Source organism: Panthera leo, chromosome C2 (assembly GCF_018350215.1).
Source record: "Panthera leo isolate Ple1 chromosome C2, P.leo_Ple1_pat1.1, whole genome shotgun sequence".
NCBI lineage: Eukaryota > Metazoa > Chordata > Mammalia > Carnivora > Felidae > Panthera > Panthera leo.
The window spans coordinates 35,430,816-35,457,634 of NC_056687.1; positions in this window are offsets into that span (position 1 = coordinate 35,430,816).

The following is a 26,819-nucleotide window of genomic DNA, read 5'->3' on the forward strand; positions in this document are numbered from 1 at the left end:
GAGGTTTTCCAGACTTTTTCCTGTGGTTGATTTCAAGCTTCATAGCATTGTGGTCTGAAGGTATGCATGGTATAATTTCAATTCTTGTATCCTTATGAAGGGCTGTTTTGTGTCCCAGTATATGATCTATCTTGGAGAATGTTCCATGTGCACTCGAGAAGAAAGTATATTCTGTTGCTTTGGGATGCAGAGTTCTAAATATATCTGTCAAGTCCATCTGATCCAATGTATCATTCAGGGCCCTTGTTTCTTTATTGACCGTGTGTCTAGATGATCTATCCATTTCTGTAAGTGGAGTGTTAAAGTCCCCTGCAATGACCACATTCTTATCAATAAGGTTGCTTATGTTTGTGAGTAATTGTTTTATATATTTGGGGGCTCCAGTATTCGGCGCATAGACATTTGTAATTGTTATCTCTTCCTGATGGATAGACCCTGTGATTATTATATAATGCCCTTCTTCATCTCTTGTTACAGCCTTTAATTGAAAGTCTAGTTTGTCTGATATAAGTATGGCTACTCCAGCTTTCTTTTGGCTTCCAGTAGCATGATAAATAGTTCTCCATCCCCTCACTCTCAATCTGAAGGTGTCCTCAGATCTAAAATGAGTGTCTTGTAGACAGCAAATAGATGGGTCTTGTTTTTTTATCCATTCCGATACCCTATGTCTTTTGGTTGGCGCATTTAATCCATTTACATTCAGTGTTATTATAGAAAGATACGGGTTTAGAGTCATTGTGATGTCTGTATGTTTTATGCTTGTAGCGATGTCTCTGGTACTTTGTCTCATAGGATCCCCCTTAGGATCTCTTGTAGGGCTGGTTTAGTGGTGACAAATTCCTTCAGTTTTTGTTTGTTTGGGAAGACCTTTATCTCTCCTTCTATTCTAAATGACAGACTTGCTGGATAAAGGATTCTCGGCTGCATATTTTTCCTGTTCAACACATTGAAGATCTCGTGCCAATCCTTTCTGGCCTGCCAAGTTTCAGAAGAGAGATCAGTCACGAGTCTTATAGGTCTCCCTTTATATGTGAGGGCACGTTTATCCCTTGCTGCTTTCAGAATTTTCTCTTTATCCTTGTATTTTGCCAGTTTCACTATGATATGTCTTGCACAAGATCGATTCAAGTTACGTCTGAAGGGAGTTCTCTGTGCCTTTTGGATTTCAATGCCTTTTTCCTTCCCCAGTTCAGGGAAGTTCTCAGCTATTATTTCTTCAAGTACCCCTTCAGCACCTTTCCCTCTCTCTTCCTCCTCTGGGATGCCAATTATGCGTATATTATTTCTTTTTAGTGTATCACTTAGTTCTCTAATTTTCCCCTCATACTCCTGGATTTTTTTTATCTCTCTTTTTCTCAGCTTCCTCTTTTTCCATAACTTTATCTTCTAGTTCACCTATTCTCTCCTCTGCCTCTTCAATCCGAGCTTTCGTCGTTTCCATTTTATTTTGCATTTCGTTTAAAGCGTTTTTCAGCTCCTCCTGACTGTTCCTTAGTCCCTTGATCTCCATAGCAAGAGATTCTCTGCTGTCCTCTATACTGTTTTCAAGCCCAGCGATTAATTTTATGACTATTATTCTAAATTCACTTTCTGTTATATTATTTAAATCCTTTTTGATCAGTTCATTGGCTGTTGTTATTTCCTGGAGATTCTTTTGAGGGGAATTCTTCCGTTTGGTCTTTTTGGATAGTCCCTGGAGTGATGTGGACCTGCAGGGCACTTCCCCTGTGCTGTGGTGTATAACTGGAGTTGGTGGGTGGAGCCTCAGTCAGACCTGATGTCTGCCCCCAGCCCACCACTGGGGCCACAGTCAGACTGGTGTGTGCCTTCTCTTCCCCTCTCCTAGGGGCGGGATTCACTGTGGGATGGCGTGTCCCGTCTGGGCTACTTGCACACTGCCAGGCTTGTGGTGCTGGGGTCTGGCGTATTAGCTGGGGTGGGTAGGCAAGGTGCACGGGGACAGGAGGGGCAGGCTTAGCTTGCTTCTCCTTAGGTGATCCACTTCAGGAGGGGCCCTGTGGCAGCGGGAGGGAGTCAGACCCACTGCCTGAGGGGTGGCTCCACAGAAGCACAGCGTTGGGTGTTTGTGTGGAGCAAGCAAGTTCCCTGGCAGGAACTGGTTCCCTTTGGGATTTTGGCTGGGGGATGGGCGAGGGAGATGGCGCTGGCGAGTGCCTTTGTTCCCCACCAAACTGAGCTCTGTCGTCTGGGGGCTCAGCAACTCTCCCTCCCTTTGTCCTCCAGCCTTCCCGCTTTCCGAGCAGAGCTGTTCACTTATGACCTCCCAGATGCTAAGTCCCGCTTGCTATCAGAACACACTCCGTCTGGCCCCTCCGCTTTTGCAAGCCATACTCGGGGGCTCTGCTTGTCCGGCGGGCCGCCTCTCCGCCCCAGTTCCCTCCCGCCAGTCCGTGGAGTGCGCACCGCCTCTCCGCCCTTCCTACCCTCTTCCGTGGCCCTCTGGTCTGTGCTTGGCTCTGGAGACTCCGTTCTGCTAGTCTTTTGGCGGTTTTCTGGGTTCTTTAGGCAGGTGTAGGTGGAATCTAAGTGATCAGCACGATGCGCAGTGAGCCCAGCGTCCTCCTATGCCGCCATCTTCCCTCCCTCCTCTGCCTTTTCTAGCTTTTAAAAGCCCCTCCTGTATTCCTTGGCTTGTGACCCCTTCCTTCATCTTCAAAAGCAGCAGTACAGCATTGTCTCTCCTTTCTGAACTCTCTTTCCATTCTTACACCTCTGTCTCTGTCTCTGTGTGTGCATGTGCACATGCTCATGTGACTCATAACTATTAACTTCTTTTTTAAATTTTTTTTTTAGTATTTTATTCATTTTCTGAGAGAGAGAGAGAGAGAGAGCAAGGGAGGGGCAGAGAGAGAGAAAGAGAGGGAGACACAGAATCTGAAGCAGGCTCCATGGCCCGGAGCCTGATGTGGGGCTTGAAGTCATGAACCATGAGATCGTGACCTGAGCTGTAGTCAGACGTTTAACTGACTGTGCCACCCAGGTGCCCTTTAAGTTCCTTTAAAAAAAAATTATTTAAATCCAAAGGTGTTAACATATACTGTAATAATTGTTTCAGGAGTAGAATTTAGTGATTCATCATTTACATATAATACCCAGTGTTCATCCTTTTGCATGTAGTAACAAAACATATCCATGGCTTCTGGGAATTAAAATATGAATATCTTTGGTGGGTCATTATTTAGCTCACTACATAAGTTCTCTCACCTTAGAATAAAAATAAAATTTATTATTCTAAGCCTTCTTATGGCTAGAATGTAAGCATGGATTTTAGGTTCCACGAGTCAGAATCATTCAGGCAAAATCATAATTTGGAGAGAGGAATATGAGGAAATAAGAGTAAATTTGTATTTTGTTACACATCATGGGATATGTTCCTAAATTCTAAAGGGTACCAGTGGTGGAACTGCTAGTTTCCAGTCCTGAACAACATCAATGGACATTTCCTTGTCTATAGATATTAAACTGCTGCTGTCAGAAGGTAGTAACAGTAAAAATTTTATTGCAGTAAATCCATATATTATGATTTTTTTTCCCTAGGGAGTTCTGTTATATTCATTTATTCTGTGAGCTCTCTACAAACATAATTCATTATTTCCCTAAGTAAATTAGGGACAAATTAATAATATGGATTTTTTCCCAACTAAAAACTCTTACTGCTATGGAAACTGGTACTTAAAGTGGTTTCTAATGAAAGATCCTAAAGAAAATGGTAATCTGGAATTGATTATGAGGCCTTTTTGGGTCCCAGAGCAGTGAGATGGTGCTATAATTAAAGAATTGGACTTTAACCAGCCCATAGAATGAAGTGGTATAATAGTTAATTAAAGTATTCCCTTGATTTATCTGGAAATAAGTATACAATGAAGGAAAAGCTTTTGAAGCATTATGATTAGCATGAGGACTATAAGGACTATGGAGCTGTGTGTGTAACTTAAAGATTGAAAATTATGAGCTCAAAATCCAGAATCTTAGCCTAAGGAACTGTCAGACAATAGGGGTTTTCTATAATTAGAATAAATGAATCTCAACTAAAACTGAAAAGGTGACATGATCAAAAGTCAACCTGAAAATATTCCATGTTTTATTTTTTATTTAAAACTTGATTTGAATTCAGACTCGGCAAATTTCACTTGTGAAGGAGAAGGCATTAATAGGAACAGAATGGGGTCCTCTGATTGTAATGGGGCATGGGAGTGTTCATCAGTTCACCCAGAGGGCTCTGGGCCCCCAAACCTCCCTGATTTTCCTTTGCCACCAAAGTAGCACCTCTTCCCCTTGGCCTAATGACCCTAATGTCTTCCCATGATATAGTTACTTCCCTTGGAAAGCCAGTTCTTACTTCCCACCCCGATGCCTTTTATTAACTTCATAAGTAGAGATAATTGCCTAATAACCCATGAGGCCAATTATCAAGTCAAATCTTAGAGGGAAAAGGCTTACACCTGCAAAGAACTATGAGATTTTACAACAATCAGAAAATATATACCTATGAATAGATTCTGAAGACCAGACAGAAAAAATAATAATTTAATTTTGATTCAGGTTAAATTTAGCCATAAAGGTACATTTACAAGACAGCTCAGAGTCAATGTTTAAACTCAAGCACCTCTTAATAGTTCTTTTTTTTTTTTTTTTTCCTCAGTATGTTGAATTAGGCATAGACTTTTTGGTAACTTAAGAAATAAAGTTGGTACATTAGAAAACTTGTGACATAATGTAAATGAAGGAATGCAAAGATTTAAGGAGCCAAGAATGTTACAATGGATTTATCATATGCAGTTCTGCCCAGCTGCCCTCTAACCCTAATTCTGTTCCTACTAGGGTATCAGATGAGCCTTTATCAAGATAGTGAAAAAGACTTCATTAAGGGAAGGGCCAACATCTCTGAAAACCGTAACAACTATGTTCAGTAGGTTAGGAATGTTGGTGTGAGACTTTGCCACCAAAATGCGTTCTCATTGTGGGAGTAACGTGTTGCAGTGTTCAACACAGAGCTATCTCAATGTGGTTCGATAACAGAGAATGGAGCCACAATGTTAATACACACATACAAACAATGTCTTCTATCATTTATATATTTGAAACTTTAACATCACTTACTCTATGTTAATTATCATAAGAAGTATTAAAATAGTGCTTTGGAAGGGAGTATGTGTATTCTGTACCCATTTGTTGATTATATTCTAAGACAATAAATTCAAACAGATGCTATAATTAACCAAATAGATTTATTAAAAATCATCACTCTAAGTTATAATAATGTGCTCACTTCTTTGCTCTAACATTGATCTGTGCATTCCTAATAGAACATCAACATAGTACCATGAAAATAATTGTGATCAAATTGTGGTGTATATCACATGCTAAAATCTGGTTGGTATTGAAGCAATATTTACTATCAATTTTGGGAGGAGATGGTAAAGAGAAAAATATAAATTTAAGGAATGGTTTCTAAGGTATAGGCATCAAGTATAAAGTTTGAAAAGATAATAAAAGTTAGATGTTTTGTGGGTTGAGAATAATAAGATCATGCTTGAGACTAATTTCTTTTGGCAAGTAATACCAGGAGAATAGTGCGGCAGACTATGAAAAGTGAAGGCTGCAAGTAGAGAAAACCAATACAAAGATATGCACAAGAGCTGGTCACTGCTGGAGTCCATGGGTTCAGTTCCATTCAGATCTTCCAAACCGACTTGACATGAACCTTAAAATTGTCTGCACAAGGAACAGAAGTTTCTTTTCCCTTTACTCTGGGTTTGCTTATGGGTGTTAATTCCCTTACATTTCCAGGTTTGCTCTGCAGAAGGGCTAAGCTGATTTCCTTAGGCACCCAGGACTGCCATTTCCAAGAAAGTTATTGGTCTCTGATCTTATCTCAATTTAGACTTCCCATAACTTGGATTCCAATGATTTTATACTCCGGGGTGGTGGTCTGGGAGAGTGGGGCATTGATTTCTTTGTCTCAGTCTCAGGAATGCTCTTAAAATTATGCAGTATTCACTCAGCTGATTTTTCTTGAGTGAAAAATTAATCTAGATGCCATTAGAGTAAAATATACTTAGAAATGCATTTTCTGTTTGAATATAAAACTGGTAATTAGAGAACTTTGCATATAAAAAAGAAAACTCTTCACCTGAAATAAACCCACTGCCTGCTGTTCATTTGCATATCTTCACTTTAACAGTTAGATTCAAGCAGTCAGAATATGTTAATAGCTGCACCCATTTCATATTCTAATACAGGAAATCCAATAGCTCAATGATAGGCATATATGCGCCTTAAAGAGAATCTCTAAAATTACTTGGCAAAGGAAAAATATTTCTTGCAGCTCTGCACAAGTTCTCAGGAAGCCCTTTCAGGAGCTCCAGTAAATAGTCCATCAGCACGAGTTTTAAGCTTCAGGAATGGCATCTTTCTACCACAGGCACTATGTAATCTGAATTTTAATCACCTCCTTTTCTTACCATGTCTAATCCTTTCTCTATCTATTCTCAAACAGCCGATCAATTTAGCTTTACCTTATAAAGAAATCTGTTACATAAGTTCTATTCTGATATAGAGAAAAGAAATCCTGTGGCAGCTAATGAAATGTTCTTGGTTCAAATTAGGAAGTGGAAATTTAAAACTTAGTTAAATAACCTCATATGACTCCCTGTTATTATACTAAATCTCTATTTAATCTCATCCTTCAGAGTGCCTAAGAATTACCCAAGGCATTGTTCAAAAATGAAGGTCTCCACACACCCAAAAATATAAATTTTGTCAGTGCAGATGCGACCTGTGTTTCAATGTTGTTAACAATCACAAAGGTGATTCTGATACCACTTTGAGAAATCCTACTCTATACTGACAAAAGACACGACTTGTATAGTATATATGTCAGTAATAAAAGGGAGGTATTATTATATGTCTGGATAATAAATGTAAATCAAATAGCGTCATATATTCTGATGACTTCCTTCCCCTCGGTTCCCAAACAGATTCAGCCAACATGAGGACATAATAACTGCCAGTTGTAAATTGGAACATTGTATCCCAACTACAAAGTGTTAGCAGAAGCCGCCAGATGCTTAACACCTGCATGGTTATTTGGGGTAGTATATCATGAAGTCAGTGTTTGAAATTTCTCATTGGCCGCAAAGACAATACTGTCAATCTGCTAAGATCAGCTTTTTATATCACTTGGCGATAATCATCCCCAAGTATGAAAACTTAGTGCACGCACTCACTTTGTGTACACAATATTTTATATCTGATTAACCCCAGCTCTGTTTGTGTTTTATTTGCTTATTCATTTATGCATCTGCAGTTCCTGGACCTATAAAATACTCAGTCAACGTCTGTAGTTGAAACGATGTTCATAAATCTATTTTTGGAAACCCAATATTTACCTGATTTACTCGGATCCAAATGGTATCTCTCTTTACTTCCTTATTTCATAGTTCATAACCATTTGTATGAGAAGCCTAGTTTGATGGGGCTGGTGGCAGCATTTCAAACTGAAGATCCCTGCTCAGTGAGATAGTTTTAACACCTCGTTTCTTGAATGATATTTTGGAAAACTTCCCAGTTCTACCTCCAAAACAGGTGGGCCTGGGAAAAGATGCATCTGTCAACAGGGCTCTATTACTACTTCGGTTGCTGTCAAGTAGTCCACTGGTGCATTTCCTGTCCCTTCTTAGCTATTCAATACCCAAGCACCCGGTTGTTGGCTGATGAACTGCTCGCTTTCAGCACAAGCTGCCGTTCAGACAGAACACACATGTCTGAACTGCCTACACTGTGGAGAAGCACACTGCAACTATTCTCTGTAAGAGGAATAATTAGTGGCAATCATTTTAAAGGGTCACCCTTAGTCCAAGTGAAAGAATGAGCATCCCATTGTGTTTCAAGAAAGTCAAGTTCACTTTTTTAAAGAATGCTTCACCTCTGTCTGGTGGAAGGTGGTTTAACCACTGGAAACATAAACTTGGCATACAATGGCCAGCATGTGGAATACACAGAAAACACTAGCAGACTGAGCATTTTGATTTAGATGGTTAAATGGGCTATGTTTTATTCCACAGACTTTCAGTATGAGTTCAGTAAAATACTCATGGGACAGGTTCCCAAATAAAGGACATTTCATTCTTTAGTAGTTCAGCGTATTAATATTAGTTTAATAAAAACACAGTTTTTACAGTTACATCACAATTGTTTATTAGCAATGAAATAAAAATATGTTTTACATTGATATGTCTCTAAGAAATAACTAGAAGAGCCAACTGGATACCATGTTTTTTAGAATTCTTTTTAAGGTTTATATATTAACTTTTTTATCTATCATCTTTTTTGCTCCTTGTTGCCCATCTATTATAGATTTATTTGATTATATATGTTGGATGAAGTTAGAAACTAAATTAAAAATTAAAATGCATTTCAAGTATGGACTCCCTTACTGATTTCCTTTCCTACAAAGGCATATTTAACATGTAATGCAGTATTCACCTTTGAGAAAGGTGAATCAAATCAGTTTCTGACTGTACACTGAAAAATTTAAAGAATTATTTTAAAAATAGAGACAATAAAATTGCACATTCCTGAAAGTGATTTATATTTCTTTTTGCTTTGTCACAGGGAAGCTATCCTGTTTTTGTTTTTTTTTTAATTTAGAGTTTATATAATTTGAAGTAACTCTAATAATGTTGGTTTGATATAAATCATGTGTGTTAAAGTTTTTGACAACTTCTATACAAATGGCCAAATCTTATAAAATTATTTTCCAGTTTTAATTCCAAAACTTAATTGAAAGAATTATGCTGAAATATTACAACACAAGTTGAAATAAAGTGGGAAAAGAAACAGATTTTTTAAAAGAACATTTCTATTTAAGTTGATATTAAGAAATAATATCATTTCACCAGTCAACACTATTATAATGCTGAGATATAAAAGAGGCTTGTTATCTATAAAGAGGCAGATGCGCCTGAATTAATTCATGTATATCACTGGGAATTTGCTCTTTAGGTGAAATAAAATTTATCATACTAGGTATAAGGCAGAAATATTTTTTTAGAAACCTATGTAATTTTTTAGGCTTTTATAAGTGGATAGTTGGGAAAGGTAGAATGACTCTTAATTAAACATTCTTGTTATTTTTGTTCTATCAAATATATCAGTGTTCTCAATGTTAATATTGTTTTAACAAATTATATTTAGGGAAAAATAAAAGAATTTGGAAGGCAAGTAAAGGATGTTTAAGAAATTTAATAGGCATTGAATAAAACAGCACACAAAATATTAGAACTATACCAATTAAAAACTATTCTACACACTAATACTAATGTGTTCAGCATAGTGCTAGAACCAACATGGTATCCCCTATTCATTGATTTATAATCTGGTTGGAGAGATAGGATGAAAATAAATAAAATAAAAATAAATTTTAAAAAATTAAAAATTTAATAAAAATAAATTAAAATTGTGTATTCAAGTAACTGCATTTTTGGTACAGGCTAACACTATGCTCTTAAACTATAGTACTGCAACTAATATACTGCTACTTAGTGAAGAGTCAGACCTCTAAGTAGAAGACTACCCACTGAAAAGTAAGAGGGCTAAATGGCTTCACAGAGGAACCGGATGCTGGAGGATGGTTGGGATTGGAGTAAAGAGAAACAAGGGCATTTCAGAGATAAGATAGAGTGCACGTATGTGGGGGAAAACTTAATAGGATTATAGAAATAAGAAAACTGACATGACCACATGTATCTGACTAATTCTTAACTCTAAACAGTCTTTTAGAAATAAGATATGAAGTCATCCAGGAAGAGACCAATAAAGATAGATTCTAAGAATTAAGAAAACAAAGATGTTTTTACACAGAGTATTTCAGAAATAGGAGGTTGTCTCTGTTTCATGAAATGCTGGTCCGGAATGAGCCTTGGAATGTTGTCAAATTTGGTATCTGAATTCCAGTCATTAGGTAGAAAAAGCACCATTAATCTGAAATTGCTGTCAATTTTACCTTCTGAATGTACCACCCAGTTTAAAGTATTCCTTCTTTTCATCCAAAGTCAAAATTAAAAGACATCAGAATGACAATTAAGAGGAGTATCTTCTGTTTCCTCCTTCCAAGTCATCTTTGTCCAGCAGCAAACTATTTTCTTTAAGCTTTTAAACTTAAAGATATCCCTATCTCCGAATACTGTCATCATAAATGAAATAAAATGCTCCCCTTCTTCTTATTCTATGTAGATAATTTTCTCCCTCTATTGCTTTATCTTCATATTTTGTTTTCTATTTTCTATTTTCAAGGCATTAAAAAAGTTATTTTTCACAAAATGTCATTTTATGGTACTGAGAGTTCACAGGTGTTGAGAATCAAAAAGTAGGGGAGTAGGAGACGAAGGGAAACAAAAGTTTAAAGAGGGAACACAATTTGTTTCTCTTTGCTGTTCATCTTAATAAGAAGTCAAAACCATTTACTGTAGCTAACCAGGCAGTTCCTAATAATAGCAATCCAAAGTAGAGGAATTTGAGAATAGTTACTAACAAAATGAGAGATGGTCAGAGAAGAGTGAGAAAGAACCAGAGACATTTTAGTTGAAATCTTGTTTATATTCTTCTAATGTTTAAGTTAAACACACTGTACTAATTCTGTCTTATTAGATACACAAAGCAACTTTCTAAAATTGCAACAAAAGAAGTGAAATATGCCTCATTAAAAATATCTGTTTAGTGGGGTGTCTCAGTGGCTCAGTTATTTGAGCAAGCTCCGTACTCTGCGTGGAGCCTGCTTAAGATTCTCATTCTCTCTCTCTCTCTCTCTCTCTCTCCCTCTACTCTTCCCCTGCCCCCTCTCAAAAAAAAGTTCTGTTAGTAATATATGCTCTTTTTTTCTGTTTAACAAAAGAAAAAGGAAAGTTCTTAAATTTCTAGAGCTGGAAGAAATACAAGAGATTACCTGGTCAATCTTGAATTTTAGAGAAGGAAGAGGAGAAGGAGAAGGAGAAAAAGGAGAAGGAAGGAGGAGGGGGAGGGAGAGTATAGGGGAGAGGGGGAAGGAGAGGGGGAGGAAGAGAAGGAAGCAGAAACAGGAGCAGCAGCCTACACCATTTGTATCTTTTCCAAGAAAACTCATGTAATATAAAGCTTAAAATTTTAAAAATGATACAACTATATAGATATCAATATCTATAGACTATCAATCTACCTATCATCTATCTATCAACCACCTGTTATCTCTATCTATTCATCTACATCTTTAACTATTGAATCCACGTTTCCATTTTAGTGTTCTTTCTAATATACCCAAAATCACTTTTTATCCAAAGTGATATAGTTAATCAAATATATAATGTCTCACACAAACGCAAAAAAAGGAAGGAGAAGGAGGAGGAGAAAGAGGAGGAGATGGAGAAGGGAAGAGAAGGAAAAGGAGGAAGAAGGAAGGAAGGAAGGAAGGAAGGAAGGAGAAAAGCAGAGAAAGGAAAAATAAAAGAAATAAAGGGAATGAAGTTTTTAAAACTCCTTTAAGTTTTCTAAGGAAATATGACAGACAATATACTGTACTTGCTTACTATCAAGAGCTTTTTGAAATCTCATGTCTCATGAAAATATTTAATACAGAAAAGTATCTGGCAGGAGGGGACAAATCTTCTTTGTATTTCTACATATCTTGTGATAACTTTTGCCCTAGATATAAGGCATTTCTAAGGATGCTTATATAGCATCCATCTGGTTTGCTTTGCATCACCCCAATGGGACTTGGTGGAGGGACAAGGGGAACTAATGTTTCAAGAGAACATGAAATTCATGGTATGTGTTATTCTATAGGTAATAGTTCTTTGCCTCTGACCCAGAAATCTCATGTCCTCTGCCATCATCTATGACATTGTGGCAGGGTAAATTTTTAGCTCGCAAGTATGATAAAGCCTTAAACCCTTCACAGTTTCTGATTGAAAACTGCTTCTCTTTGGGGGTAGGTTTCAATGAGGATCTTGTAGAGATGCAGTGGAGATATGAGATAAGTTGCTGTTATCCTTTTTAATGAAATGAAACTGATTAATTTACTGTACAGTTCAATGTGGCCCAATAACTTTATTACTTCATCTGATGAGTGATGTGCATAAGGCATATCTTTCATGAGAATATCATGCACTTTACCCAGATGATGGGCAAGCTTGTTTTTTGATGTTTCTGGGGTTTAGGGTAGACCTTCAGCCTCCAAATTTTTCAATTTGTGCCATTTATTAGGACTACAGTTGTTCTAGAATCGAGAATCCGGTTGAGAGTAATTGGTAACTAGATTGATTGAACCTGCTGTCATCCATGTACCTGCTTTTTACAGCAAGACTGCAGATGTTAGAATATTATTTGTCAAGCACACAGTGAGATAAAGAATCTGGAGATGCTATTTTTTTCATGCCACAAAAATTAGAGAGGATATGCTGAAAAGATAATATACTGTGCAGCTGGGTCAATCTTCCAGGCCAAAATGGAATGTCAAAGTGTCAGTTGTGATAATTATAAGATACATTATGATTAAATGGACTTCCATCTGGAGCTCTGGCAGAAGAATTATGCCTTGAGAAATTATGCCTTGAGAGATATAACTCAAAGGGCTGATGGCACTTGGTACTGCGTAACCTCTGAACACACTCAATTGGCTACATAGCAGAATTCAGATTGATGGTCACTGACCAAATTTGGCACTCTGCTGAGATATTGCTATGATAGGCATATCTTAATCAACTGTTAAAAATATAAGATAGGGTCTTCCAGATAAGGTTAATAACTGAGAGTGTTTAAAACTTGGGATGTGTACTTTTAATCTAATATTTAACTTAGTCCTAAACAAATTTCCTTTCTCTTCCCTCAATTAGAACCATCACTATTTCTTCCCCTAAACCTTAAACAATTGGAGCAGTTCTTTCAAATAAAGTATTCATATTTCTTCTACTGAAATGACACTGATGTTGTCTTTAGATGATCTTACCTCTGCTAACAACTTAATACAATCTTAATGAAATTTGTACTCTGAGTTGGAGACAATTTAAAAAAAATGATGTATAGTTTCACTCAATAAATAATATATATCACATACATACCAGTTCCAAAATATTTTATGGAAGGTGGTACACAAGGAATAAATTTTATAGATGCTCATATTAAAATGCTCACAGACAAGTTAGGGATACATAATATATGTGTTTGAAAGGAGGCAATTAAATGTGTTTGGAGAATGAGATAATTGGGGGCATATGTGATTTCAAACTATAATATTCAATATACATTGACTATTATCTGTACTGGTTTATTGAGAAGTACACGAAGAATGAAATGATAACTTAAATACAAACCTTAAAACTTTATGAAAAGTTGTAACTTTATCTCTGAACACTACTGGTACATATTATTTTCTTGACTAGAAGGCTTAATTTCAGATATAATTTTAATATGCAAAGATATTACATTAAAAGACGGCCACATGGAATTTTAGAAGCCACTAGACTTATCAATTGCATCAATATGACTGTCATTTATTAAAAAGGAAAATACTTATTTATAATAACTACTACTCTTCTCACTAAAAACATGTTTTAAGAAGTCAGTCCGTTCTTGGGTTTGTTTTGTTACTCTCATAGGAGAGTATAAAGTATTAAACTTATATAATTTACTACATCTTTCTTTTTCTGAGTAATGGATAAATATTTTATACAAGTCTACCTATTTCAAACAGCTTATATAAAATCTTGTTAAAATTGAAATATAAATTCCAACCTACTACATCTCATTGCAAGAATTAAGAAATGTATCTTTTTTTCAGTTTTATTAAAGTATAATTGAGAAAGTTGTGAGTTATTTAAAGTGAACATCATGATTGGGGTGCCTGGAGGCTCTTGATTTAGGCTCAGGTCATGATCTCACAGTTCATGAGATTGAATACCACGTTAGGTTCTGCACTGACAGTGTGGAGTCTGCTTGGGGTTTTCTCTCTCCCTCTCTCTCTCTCTCTGCCCCCCCCGCCCCCCAACTTGTGTTCTCTCTGTCTCTCTCAAAATAAATAAAATATATTTTAAAAAAGTGAACATCATGATAATTTGATATATGCATACATTTTGCAAGGATTCTCCCATGTATTTAATTAACACATTCATCACCTCACATATTTATCATTTTTTTGTGTGTAAGAACATTTAAATTCTGCTTCCTTAACAGATTTTAATTATACAATACAGTGTTATCAACTATAGTCACCATATTATACATTACATCCTCAGACCCGATTCATCTTATAGCTGAAAGTTGGTGTCTTTTGATTAACCCCTCCCTAATTCCCCTACTCCCAACCCATGACAACTACTTTTCTACTCTCTGTTACTATGAGTTTGAGGGTTTTTTTTTTTTAAGATTCCACATATAAATGATACCATGAAGTATGTTTCTTTCTTTGTCTGGCTTATTTTGCTCAGTATAATGCCTTTAAGATCCATCCATTTTGCAGTAAATGGCAGGAATTCCTTCTTTCTCATGACATAATATTCCATTGTGTATAAGTATCTCACATCTCCTTTATCCATTCATGCATTGACAGACATTTAGCTTGTTTCCATACCTTGGCTATTATAATGTTATAATGAACCTGGGAGTGCAGATACACCTTAAGATAATGATTTTTGTTTTGTTTTATTTTTTTTCCCTTTGGATATATATCCAGAAGTGGAATTGCTGAATCATATGGTAGTATCACTGATCGATTGATTGGATTGATTGAGGAAACTTCATGCTATTTTCCATAATGGCTGCACCAATTTACATTCCCACCCACAGTGTACAAGCCTTTTTTCTCCACACCCTGTCAACACTTGTTATCTCTTATCTTTTTGGTTATAGTTATTCCAACAAGTATGAGGTGTGGCTTTGATTTGCATAAAATCCCATTTGTAATAAGCTAATATACATAACTAATTTTCTTTCTAGATGTTTATATTTTCTTCTCCATCTCTTCATTACTTAAATTAGAGAGTAGATTTGATTTTTACTGATTGTGACATCTTGCTTTTTTTCTCTTTTTTTAATTCTTACACATTGTATTCCACTTGAAGAATGTGAAAATCCACTGACAGATGAAAATGACATAAAATGTACCAAGGGATAGGCATATTTAACAGTTCTTAAGCATCTTCTTTTCCTTTCCTTTTCTTTCTTTCTTTCTTTCTTTCTTTCTTTCTTTCTTTCTTTCTTTCTGTTTTCTTTCTTTCTTTCGTTCTTTTTCTGCTTTCTTTGGATATATACTTTCTCTTCAGTGCATCCATTTATTAAAAGGCAACTTTTCCTATACTTTATATTAAATTTTCACCTTGTTCTTTTGAATTTAGCTCTCTTTTCTTTGCTGATTTTCTAAAGCTTGTAAGAAATGCTGGCAATATGGAAATGAGGTCTGGCAGAGGGGTGTTGAGATCTCCTGCTACCCAGCGATGTAAAATAGATAAGGCCATGAAACAAAATGTCCTTCTGGGTATTGGCAATTGTAGTGCAACTTTTATAGCAGTTATTAGCCTCTAAGTGCAAAGACTATTTTGTGGTTGTGCAGCTGTTCCAACAGATTGTCTTCTTCAGTGAAGTACAAGAAGTGATAAGAAGTTGGTATTTGTAAGTGAAATCTGAACTCAATTATTTCTTAATTAAGAAAATGTTCCATGATACCAAAGCACAATACAAGAAAATAGAATCAAATAGCTGAAGAGACTCAAAAAGCAAAAAAAAAAAAAAAAAAAAAAAAAAAAAAAAAAAAAAAAAAAAAGCAAAAAAAAAAAAGGCAACACAATATGAAGCAAAATGTGGAAAGTACATGTCAGTGAAGATAAAGAACAATGAGAGATTTAAAGAGAGACCTGACAGAAGATAAGTTACATCAGGTGCAAAACTCGTCATTTTGTTTTATTGCTTTTCTGATATTAATTATAAATGACAGGTGACCTGTCAGCTAAGTACAGTGTGTTCATAGAGACTGTAAGAAAGTTTTAGATCCTCCAATAACTCGACTGGGAACAAAGCATAAAATCAAGTTAATTTTAGCAAGACTATATTATAAATAATGGTGTTAGAACTAATCAGCTATTCAAAACATTTTACAAACATTTGCTAATTAATCCTTGCACTCTTGATAAATAATGCTTTCATTTAGCAAGACACAGAAAGAAACAATTCATATTACTAAATTTGCAAAGTTTCCAAATTTTAGGTAGTACTAAAACCTTCCCATTTTATTCTTCACATCCTCATAACATGAAAAACACACATACTTGGACTGCAAAAATATATATAATTAGATGTTTTTTTTTTCATTACAGAAGAATTACTTGATAAGACTCAGTATAAAAATAGGGAGAAAAAGGGGCGCCTGGGTGGCTTGGTCGGTTAAGCGTCCGACTTCGCCTCAGGTCATGATCTCGCAGTCCGTGAGTTCGAGCCCCGCGTCGGGCTCTGTGCTGACAGCTCAGAGCCTGGAGCCTGTTTCAGATTCTGTGCCTCCCTCTCTCTGTGACCCTCCCCCGTTCATGCTCTGTCTCTCTCTGTCTCAAAAATAAATAAAAACGTTTAAAAAAAAATTAAAAAAAAAATAGGGAGAAAAACCTGCAGCCTATAATCTTTCAGCTCTCATCTCCTCATCTCCTGACCTTTCCAAGTCCAAATTAGATTGTGTCTTACTCAGGTAATTTATTAGCACCCTGATCATTCCCTCTCTATATCAACTGATAATTTTGTTTTTATTTGAGATTATTTGAATACTGAACATTTCCCCTATTAGAAAGCACAAGTATATGAGAGGATCATGTTTATTTCATTCAGCACATAGTAGGTATTAAATAAATATTTATTAAAGAAATAGCTCACCTAGAGACAAATGCAGATATTACCTTTTATACAAGGTGAGATTCTTGGGTGCACTAAAACAGAAAATGTATCCTATTAGTGTGTTTGCACTCAGAGCATGTAAGTAAATATGCATATATGCATACATTTCAAAATCAATATGAGGAGAAAAGAGCAAAATGATTTAAAAATATTTTTAAACCCTCCTTCCATTCCTCTACCTAAAACAAATAATTTGGGCCAAACTAAACACATTATTTTGCTTCTTGTTCCTCGGCAGTGGAGGAAGTACTCAATTTTGAAAGAAACTTCAAAGATCATAGAATAACAATAGCTATCACCTATTGTGTCCTTATCATATGCCATTAAATCTTCATAATTGAAAACACAAAAAGCAGGTATTATTAGTATTCCTATTTTACATTCTTAGAGAGTTAGGTAGCTAGTCAGTAATAAAGATAAAAATGTCTGTTTTTGCTAGGCAGTATATCTTCTTTAACACATTATCTGAAAAATTATTACAAATAATTTTTATAGAATAAGTAATCCCATCCCTATCGATAGGAGATTTCTAACAGATATAAAAGAGATAATTGATAGGTCTAGGTCTGATGAGTGGGAGAAAAAATTATGGTCAATATTGGTCATAAGTACAAGAAGCTGGTCATTTTAGTGATTATTCATAGCCATGATAATAAGTAAAATCTCATGTAAGATTTATGCAATGTGGTCAGTGGTGCTGTAGACATGTAAACAAGATCAAAGCTCTTTAAATACCCATCCCAAATGATTGAAGAAAGAGAGCTACAGAAGAAGGAATTAAGGTATACTCTCCCACCTCTGGAGCCTGATCTGTAGAAGGCAGCATCATATAATTGATATATAACTAATGTTTAAACGGGCTTGCCTCTCAGTGAGAACAAATATTAGCATATTTGTAGCAATATCTACATTACAAGCATATTCCCAACACCTCCACCTCCACTAGCAGCAAATACCACCCCCTGATCCCCACTTCCCCAAAGATGTAGACAAATAGAACTTTAGTATTCCCTGGACACTATCACTTGTTGGGTCCCCTACATGATCAGTGTCCTTCTAAAAGATCAGATTCAATCTGATTTTTTATAAAGTTATGATTAATCAATCCCTTGATTGTGTAACCTATGGACTTCTGCCAAGTCATAAGCAAACTTCTCTGTTCTTAATCTCTGGTGACCACACTGCCATCACCTACCTCTGCAGGAGATATTTTAGAAAGCCCGGTATAATAGTCCTTTTCTTTCTCCCAGAACCTTGCTTTCCCCACTCTTCTGAGGGTGAAGGAGAGCCTCTGAATATAATATGACAAGTTTTAGAGCATAAAGCAACGATAGCTTCCATCAAATGCTTGTCTGTTAAACAGTGGTCCAACCAACATATAGTTTTTTTTTTTTTTTTTAAATCATGAAATACTGAGATAATTCAAAGAAGACCAAAATACAAATACAATATCAATATAATTATGATATTCAAGTACTGAAGAAGTTAATGGCTCCTTGATTATGTTTGGAACATAAATAGGAATTAGTAAAGAAGAATCCTTTGTCTAAAAGCACCTGAAGTAAGATGCTGACACAGCTGAGAGAAACAGCACCTATGTATTGGGGGTTTATTTCACAAAATTATCCTTAGATTGGGATGTTAAAACAGAGGGACACAGGAGGATATTGAGACTTAGAGTTTCTTTGCAATATATAAAGACCAAAATCCTTCCTTGAATAAGAAAAAAAAAAGAGTTTATTTTGTACTTCTCCTCTCCATATCAACTGCATTCCACCAAGCTATAGTGTTTTCTCTTCTTTAGTAATAGTAAAATATGCAGAAAAAGAATAAGGAAAGATTCTACAATTTTCATAGAGAAGGAAATGGTGAATTCAGTAAAATACAGATTAACATGCCATTATTCTCTAGAAAAATTCTAGAATTGTTTATTAAGTGGAAGATATGTAGAAATTGAGTGACATGGGAAAAAATGAAAAGAAAAAGAAAAGAAAAAAAAATAGAAATGGTCATATGCTTTCTCAAAGGAAGCCATGCAACTTTTATCACCTTTCCTTTTTTTACTCTTCAGTGCATTATCAGATCCTTAGAACAAGAGAATGCTTTATTTAGGAACACTGTTTTGAAAATCTTTATGTTTTTATGCATATTTTGTATACTATACAAATGCATAAACAAATATACTCTTAACTTGTTAAAAGGCTTTATGTAAAAAATATTCTTGAGGATCAACATTAACCTGAGACAAGATCTCCAGTAAATGTATTTGCTCTATCATAATGCATGTATTCATCAATGTCTTGAATTGAAAATACATAAAGCATGATCCTCAAATTTCCATATTTCTCCATATTCAACAAAAATTTATTAATTTATTAAATTACTAGGTCAAAAATGAATAGGACATAGTATCTACCCTTGAGAAACTCACAGTCTAGTAGGGAAGACATAAATAACTACCCTAAAATATGAAAAGTGCTATAAAGAATGCTTATATCAATGACTCAAAGGGAACCCTAATACATTCAATGACAGAAGTGATGTATTGATTATAAGTTCAATATGGATCAACAGCATGATGATTGCCAAAACAAAACAAAATAAAACAAAACAAAACAAAACAAAAAGTCTTAGCCTGGATTTGTGTATATTTAGTGCTCAGAAATAAAGAAGAAAATCATATTATAATACAAATTAAAAATTTGGCCACATCTGGACTGTCACTCAGCTATTATATATGGGCTTCCAGTAGTGAAATATATAAGTCACAGGAGTAAAAGGTGCAGCATAGGGAATATAGCTAATGGTATTGTGTTATTATTGTACAGTGTCAGATGGTCACATTTGTGGTGAGCACAGTATAACATATACATTTGTTGAATCGCTATGTTGTATACCTGAAACTAATGTAGCATTGTGAGTCAACTGTACTTCAGTTAAAAAACAAACAGATATGTTTAAAGATTGATAGACAAAACTAAGCAGGACAATTCTAGGAATGGTATTCATGATAATAAAAATCGATGATATTGTCACATTGAAATATGTTAAAGAGAATGAGACGTGATTTTCAAATAATAAGAATACTTGTACTTCCAACGGGTAGAGCTAAGATGCTCTGATACATCGCAGAAAGGAAATTCCTGTTATAACACAAAGAGCTGTTTTTCAATCATTAGAACTATTCAGAAATTGAAGAGGCTTCTCCTAAACTTGCTCTTTCTGACTATACTCAACTTAGAGGTGGCAAAAAGCTGTCAGAGTTGTTACAGTATAGATTGATGCATTGGGTGAGTGGGTGGGTGAACTGGGTGACCTCATGTTATTTTTAAGCTCTTCTCTGTTTCTCTTTTTCGTACACATTCACCTGCACACACACACACACACACACACACACACACACACACGAATTCTTTCAGTCATTCTTATGGATTCTTTCACAGTGCACATACACACTTAAAAATTCATACACATGTTATGTGTGTTTATGTAAACAGAAAAGACAGAGATATCTAAATTCTTTACAGCAATTTTTATTTGAAACAGGATTGGAGGGGGGGAAGCATTTACAATAGAGTCTATCAACAAAGACACATTATCCAGTGATTACATTTGACAGTAAGTATGTGCATAAGAGATTATTGTAATGATCTGCTTATTCTTTGAAACTGGAACTATTTTTAAGTAGGAGAAAATAGGACTTCTACATCAGTAGCTTATAATGTTACAAGCTAATATGTTTTACTGCAATTTTGGACTTTCATTTTCACCTGGTTCATATATAGAGGCCCTTGTCAAGATCCCCAGTATCATACCAATTTCTTCCTCTCTTATTCCTATGTGCAAACTTGTTTTTCATTTGCTTATTTGTTTGTTTGTTTGTTTGTTTGTTTATTTTGAGAGAGAGAGAGGAGTGACAGAGGGGCAGAGAGAGAATGGGAGAGATAATCCTAAGTAGGCCCTGTGGTGTCAGTGAAGAGCCTGATGAGGGGCTCAGTCTCATGAACCATGAAATCATGACCTGAGCTGAAATCAAGAGTCAGACCCTCAACCCAGGTGCCCTCATTTGCTTATTTCTTTACTTGATTTCAAATTTGTGTCTGAGTTCTTAACTTTGAGTTTGGCTTAGTTGGCTATTTTTTTCTAAGAACCCAACCATTCTTTGTTTTCCAGTCTGTTATTTTCAAATACTTCTTTCAGTATTAGATCGTTGGTGATACATGCATATCCCACTTAATAGTGAATGGTATTTCCGGGAACTGATTTCCTATCTTTATATCTTTGTTTTGGACTCTGCTGCTCTCCCTGCAATTCCTAAACCATTTTTTAAAGTTGGACTTACCTTTAAAGTCCCTGGTGTTGGCCTCCTACCACAGACTGAGTTACACTTACAACATTATTATTTGTAATGGAAGTAATCTTGTCCTTAAAAAAATTGAAGACTCATCATGTATGAGGCACCAGGCCAGTTCTTTGAGAAACATCTCATTGACTTCTCCTAGAACCATCCTATGAACTGGATTTTAATGTCTTCATTTTAAAGACAATGACTAAATCTCCAAATAAAATTTCTGTTAATATATTTCAGTATTCCAGAGAGGAATTGAACTCAAGTTATATATTGTAAAGCCAAGTAATTTGTTAAGCAAATTAAAATAGAAACATTCCTCCTGAATTTGAAAGCTTAGCTTAGATTTCCATCATAGGCAAAAATAATCATAGATAAGTATAAGAAAAATTAATACAGTAGTTCAAACATAAAAATGGAATGACCAGTGTAATATAAAATCTAAAAGAATAGGAAGAACTTCTTATATCAGAAATGTACAATGAAGAGTTTAGATAGTAAAAATATTGGTAATTATAAGAGACCAGAAAATGTAAGAACTTTAAAAGATATGAATGAATGTGACATCTAAATCAAGAGTATTAAGATCTCTTGTAATTTGGCTTTCTTACTTATCACTAAGTACTCCATATTATTTATCAGGTATTTTTATATCAATTAGCCAAGTATTTAAGTTAACATTATTTTAATTGTAAATGACATGTGCCAAGATGTGACTGGTTTATATTAAATAGGTCTAAGGAAGCAAAGTTCTTCCTATAATAGAAAATAATTTTCATATGCTACAGAAAGAAGCATTTTGCTATTTTCTGTAGAACCCAAGGACTTTGACTCTTGTGCCTATTAAAGCTGTAGCAAGAAATCTTGGTAAGAAAAAGTGTGGATATTAGTTTGTGTTTATTTCAATTTGTAATTTTTTTGTGAAGTCTTAATAGAAAGAAACAAGCTTACCTGAAAAGTAGTACCTATTAGCATATGTGATTTTACTTTTTTAAAGAGGCTAGGAGTATTATTTTTTATTAGGTAAGGCTATGGTAACAAAGGGCCCTTAAATTTTAGTGTCAGGCATTAGCAAATATTTGCAGCTTACTCATGTGGTATGTTGACTATCTGTCGGCTGCAGCTTTGTGTCTCTAATTCACTTATCCTTCAACTTGGGATCCAGACTAGGGTTGTAGCCTTTACCTTGGCTGTGGAAACAGAGATGTGAATAAGGCATGAAATGACTTTTAAATCTACTGCTTAGATATGGCATATCTTACTTCTACTTCTTATTTTCTGTTGGCCAGAAAATCCAGTCACATGACCACAAGGCAAGGAAGTATACTACTTACATAGAGGTGGGAATGGCCAGGATATATAGATATAAAATGGCTTTATTGGTAAGGAAGTAAATAACTGTAAGCAATAATACAACATACTGTCTACAATCTTGCTTTCATATTCATTTACTACCTCTGTATGAAAAACACACCCTAACAGTTTCATCCTATTAAGACGTAGACTCAAAGTCTCAGGTTTTACAATAATCTATACACCTGGCCTAGATGTGGCTGCTTTTGATCTGGATATCTGAAAACTAAATTATGAGGATATAGAATAGTCAAAGTGGGACAAATAATTGGCATAAATACTATGCTTTATTCCAGATAAAAGTAGACAATAGTGAATGATTCATAGCAAATGTAAAATACTTCTGGGCCGGGGTGCTTGGGTGGCTTTGTCAGTTGAGCATCTGACTTCAGCTCAGGTCATGATCTCATGGTTTGTGAGTTCAAGCCCTGTGTTGGGCTCTGTGCTGACAACTCAGAGCCTGGAGCCTTCTTTGAATTCTGTGTTTCCCTCTCTCTCTCTGTCCCTTCCCCCACTCATGCTAAGTCTCTCTCTTTCTGTAAAAAAAATAAATAAACATTAAAAAAAAATACTTCTGGGCAGATGTTTTGAGGATCATCCCTCCAGGTAGTATAAAATATTTCTTCCTCAAGCCCAGATTTTATGCCCTGTGATTAGTTCTTGGCTCTACCCTCTGGAGTTCATTTTTTTGTCTGTTTTTTTTTTTTTTTTTTTTTTTTTTTTTTTTTTCCATTTTCTTCTTTGGCTAAATATGAAGCAGGCACTGGAGATTATGCCATCCTTGGGGTTGAGTATGTTTCCCAGCTAGCTTTCTGCTCATAAAAGGTGGAATGTCACACAAAGTTTACCTTCATTACCCCAAAGATTGCTGATGAAATACAGCATCCATGCAAGGTGGTATGAATTATCCCTAAACATTTATTGACCATGGTGTCAAATTTCCCTTGGGCAAAAGTCAGAAAACTGAGAAAGAGATAGGCAGAGCATGTATTATTTAGATTGAAATCCCCAGGCCACAATCAGTCCAATCTATGATTTGACAAGTTGGGATTTGACCCAATGTTGATTAGAAATTGAATAGAAATTGACTAAACACAAATACTAACTATCTAAAGGATAGCACATGAATTGTACAGCCAGGCAACCCCCAAGCTAAGGAAAGAAAAGCTAATTGATGTTCAGAATCTATGAAAAGTCCAGCATTTCCACACCACAAACACTAAGTGTTACAGAAGAGTAGACTCTGAAAGAGGAGTCCCCACAAAGGTCATTCCTTATGGTATCCATTTTAGAAGGTGCCATGGAGGACAAAACAAACAATCATCACAGATTGGAAGCCTGTGAGAGTCAGTTTTTCTGCTGTTTGCAATTAAAAGAGCACTAGATAAGGTAAAATTTCCCCCATTCTGCATACATGCATACATATATACATACATAATTTATCTAGATGTAAGGAGTCATTGTTCAATTTGAGTATTGCTACTTATTTTACTAGGAAGATTTTTGCTTGAACCTTGGTGAATAAGTTTTAATGTTTATAATTAATGTACAAGAAGAGCACCACAGTAGGTAAAGGGATATTGGCAAATATTTCCAGAGTCCACCACTGAGCACATACAAGGTATGGTAGATTGCAATAACAATTGACATTTTTCATCCACTTATGTATCCAGGACTTTTGCCATGTGATGTCACATTTTCTCCTACTAAAGAGGCAAAATATATTTTCCTGCCCCTTGGATTGGTATTTGGCCATTTGACTTGCTTGGGCCATTTGAATAAAATGGAAATGTCATTATGCCAGTTTCAAGTCTGATTGTTAGAAGGGCTATTATATGTCTGCTTGCCTTTTTGCACTTCTCCCCATTATTAAGAGCAAAACATACTTGAACAGGCTGTGGCCCAGAAGGGAATGAGAGAGATGAGAGGCAGAGCTTAGCTCTGAGATATGAGTAAATCCAGTTATAATCAGGAGAACCATCCAGCCAAGCCCAGCCTTGATTAGCCATCACCCAGCCAATCGACATAGTCATAACCTTAATAAAAGCTTATTATGTGTTGCGTTAACTGTAGGCATAGTTAGCTGATTCAGTAGGATGACATGTCTCTTCCCTCCTAAATCTAGCTGTGGCCGTGCATCTTGCTTTGTCAACAAAGTTTTAGGAACTGATATGCAATTTGCAAATCTCTCTGTGACATGACAACAGAAGTACTCTTAGAGAAAGTAGGCACCATTGATTTGGATCTGTAACTGTAAAGAAGATAAAACAAAACCACTGGAGAATCAGAATAGGCATTGGGCTGAAATAAAAAATAAATATTATTGCTTTGAGCCCATCCTAACTGGTAAAATAAGTTTTTATTTTTTTCCTTTTCAAGCATGTAAATGTAGAAAAATAAAATATGGCATAGTCTCAAAAAGATTATAATCATTTATATTAATTTATAATAGAATAGGCAGAATCAGCAATAATAAAATAATTTGTTATAAAAATACACAACCAATTGAAAATAGCATAAAGTAAAAATAAATCTCCAATTTCTCATGCTCTGATGAAGTATTTTAAATTTGATCTCATAGTTATATAGTTAGAATAAATCATAATGGTTTATTTTATTTAAACCGGCGATTAGAACATTATAATGTAAAGTAAGAAGCTTTATCTTGTTCACAAAATTCTCTCAAGTATTAAATTTTTATGCCTACTTTCTTACATAATCAAAATCTGAACATTTCCTTACATTCTATTTCACCATGTCCTAATTCTTATAAACAGAGGATACAAATAAACCATATTATAATGAACATACGAATATTTAAGGACAGTTATCTAGAAATAAGATGAAGGACACACACCTACATAAACCAGGTGCTAAAATAAACTGCTACTTGATAAGAAGCACTATCTTTATAAATATTTAATATTAAATACTAAATGTTTGATATCATAAGCATTTTTGTATCTATTATCTCATTTGTTATTTCAAAAATTCCTTAAGTATGATCATTACCAGTTTTAGGGGGACCTATAAAATGTAATCTTTGATCTGTGTTTTGCCAAGGTCACCTCTCTTCCTCCTCTGGACGCACCCTTCTTCAAGGTGCAAAGTCTGAGGGCTCAGTGCTACTTGTACCTCACATTTCTCACTTCAGACTATGCTCTGAGTAAATCTGGACTCTCAAATGTCTGTCCAAAATGCCCATGTCCACTTCAAGGGCTTGTATGGACATCTCACTGAATTTTATTCTCCCAAGTGCTTACTGTGTTACCAGAATTACTGCACACAACTCTAGGTCCATGGAAAGACCAAGGGGCAACTGCTTGAGACAACTGTAGATAAAGGTTGAGGGTTCTGGCTGAGGTTTCTTCACATGTTTTGAATGACCCTATGTGGTCCGAGGCAGAACTAGGTGTCCAAAGAGATGTGAGATGAGCTGAGGACCAGCTTCCCCGACCCACTGAACATGGCACAGAATCCTGAGAGTCCTGACAATTTTAAATTAAAACCTGACCTTTAAAATCACCTTGTGATGAAGTTGTACTGTATTTATGATGGTGGAAGGGTGCAAAACATTTTGTTTAACCATTAGTTTGATTTACTACTTTTAAATCAGATGTATGGCAACTGGGTCTCCATTAATACTCCTGCCCAAATGTACAAATGAAGTGACTTTGGTTTAGGTTATGCCAATTCCTCAATGTCCTATAATTGGTAAAGGACAGAGTAGGGACTATAATGAAAACCCATAGTATTTTAAAGCTCTGTATGCTTGCCCATTTTAGTTTTACACTTCCGATGGATGGAAAGATGAAGCAAAGCAAGGTATAATGTGCAGGGTGTTAGAAGAGTGAAAAGTTGTTTGATTTTTGCAGATGAAAGTACATATTATATATGTCTAATTAAGACCACGTCTTTTTGTATTTTTTCATTTTTTGTAGTTTCAAGTTTTTATTTAAATTCCTGTTAGTTAACATACAATGTAATATTAGTTTCAGGTGTAGAAATTAGTAATTCATCACATACAACACCCGGTGCCCTCCTTCATGTCTATCACCCATTTAACCCATCACCCCACTCACCTCCCCTTTATCAACCTTCAGTTTGTTATCTATAGTTAAGAGTCTGTTTTATGTTTTCTTCCCTCTTTTTTCCTCTATGTTCATCTGTTTTCTTTCTTAAATTCCACATATGA